Below are 2,500 nucleotides of genomic sequence, written 5' to 3' on the forward strand. Positions count from 1 at the left end.
ATATTTTGAAAAATTAAGTAGAAAAAAAGACCGTACATAAAAATTCATAAAAAAAAAAAATTATATATATATATACACAAATCCTTTCAGGAATTGATTCTTGAATGTTTAGGACACATCTTGATGTATTTTGGATGAAGTCCGACCCATGGAGGTGAAGATCTGAAATGAGAAAAAAAGGGTAACCTTTTTTGGCCAAAAATATGTGTCCAAATTTCATGAATTTTTTTGGGTACCCAAATGAAATAGGAAGTGGCTATTTTTTTTAGGGAATAAACATATGTTATCCTAATATAGAAATATGTAAAAAAAATCTTCATTATTTTGTAAATTACATATATATCAGGGGCCATATCTAAAGGTCATTTTTTGAGTACTTAGAAATTTCGTAAAAAATACATATATTTAATATATAATATGATATTTATGCAGGTAAAAATATACCAAAATATCACAAATTCTATAGGGAACAAGAATATATATATATAGATAGGGCAACTTTCGTTTCGGATATGTCCACAAAATGGCCGCCAACCACACTGACTCAGACTCCCTAATCCGCCACCTGAAATGTAGGAAGGGTATGTCAATTTCCAGGTGTTATTTACTAATCTAATTATTGTATGGTGGGTTGCTGGATGATTGTCGATTATTTTACGACTATAAAATTAGAATTTTTACCCAAAAAAACTTTTTGAAGGGAAATAAAATAAAAAAAAATTGTAAAACAATATAATATTTTAGCTACAAAAATTTGATGATATTCAATCAAAAAAGAAGTAAACAAAAATTTCCGACGAATAAACATCTAAATGAATCATTACTCTGTGATAGTTCCTTAGTACGTAGTAATTTTGAAAGAAATGGGAAAAAACGAAAAAGTTACAATCGCAGGAAAATGGAACACATTCCTATATATACGCCATATCTGGCTAAAAATAAAGATAGACATGGGTAGCCAGATCATCTAGAAACACTTTTCAACACTATAAAAATATAAGTTTTGCGGCACTACTTGCCAATTCCTTACGGTAACATGACTAAGCAAAAAAATGCAAAACAAATAAAAAGGGGCACTCGACTAAAAATGGCATTGAGCTAATGGTGGGCATTTCAGAAAAAAAAAATTCAGCCACGTGCTAGGCAAACAGTCAAGGCACATTTTCCGACAAATAAACATCTAAATGAATCATTACTCTGTGACAGTTCCTTAGTACGTAGTAATTTTGAAAGAAATGGGAAAAAAACGAAAAAATGGCAATCACAGGAAAATCGAACACATACCTATATATACGCCATATCTGGCTAAAAAAAAAGATAGGCATGGGTAGCCAGATCATCTAGAAACACTTTCCAACACTATAAAAATATGAGTTTTGTGACACTACTTGCCAATTACTTACGGTAACATGACTAAGCAAAAAAAATGCCAAACAGATAAAAAGGGGCACTCGCGGAAAAATGCCCAACATTCTGATATGCGGCATCTCAGATAAAAAAAAAAAAAGACATGCACGTAGTAGCCGAACAATCAAGACACACTTTCCAACAAATAAACATGAAAAAAAAAATCAATACTACAGGGCAATTCCTTACTACGTAGTGAATTTTTACAAATATTGAAAAAAAAAAAAGAAATTGGTAACCGCAGGAAAATACGCCCTATACCAATATCTACGGCGTATCTGGCAAAAACAAAGTCATGCATGGGTAGCCAGATCATCTATACACACTTTCTAATGCTATAAAAATAAAAGTTTTGCGATACTATTTTCCAAATTCTCACGGAAAAATGACAGCCAAGAAATGAAAAAAAAACTGAAAAAGGGGCACTCGCGGAAAAATGGCCAACATTCTAATACACGGCATCTCCGATAAAAAAAAAAAAGACATGCACGTGTTAGCCCAACCATCAAGGCACACTTTCTAACAAATAAACATAAAAACAAATCAATAATTTATGGCAATTCCTTACTATGTAGTAAATTTTTACAAATATTGAAAAAAACAGAAATTGCCAACCGCAGGAAAATACCCCACATACCAATATCTACGGCGTATCTGACAAAAACAAAGTCACGCATGGGTAGCCAGATCATCTAGACACACTTTCCAACACTAAAAAAGCAAAAGTTCTGCGACACTATTTGGCAATTTCTTACGGAAAAATGACTTGGGCAAAAAATGAAAAAAAAAATGAAAAAGGGGCACTCGCGGTAAAATGGTCCTGTGGTGATGAACGACATTTCAACTAAAAAAAATATCATGCACATGGTAGCCAAACCATCCACCAAGACTTTCCACAACTGATAACCTATACAAGTTGCAACATTTTACGACAATTTCATAATACCTAATAACTTTGATAATTATGCAACTTACCTCAGAAGGGTAAACTCGTCTCGCTCGACCCCGACGCGTCTCAGAAATCTGGGAAGGAGTACAGATACAGCGAGGCACATCTGGACACTACTAGAGCGTGTAGGTGAGACACCGACTG

Source organism: Palaemon carinicauda, chromosome 12, assembly GCF_036898095.1.
Source record: "Palaemon carinicauda isolate YSFRI2023 chromosome 12, ASM3689809v2, whole genome shotgun sequence".
In the NCBI taxonomy this organism is placed as follows: Eukaryota; Metazoa; Arthropoda; class Malacostraca; order Decapoda; family Palaemonidae; genus Palaemon; species Palaemon carinicauda.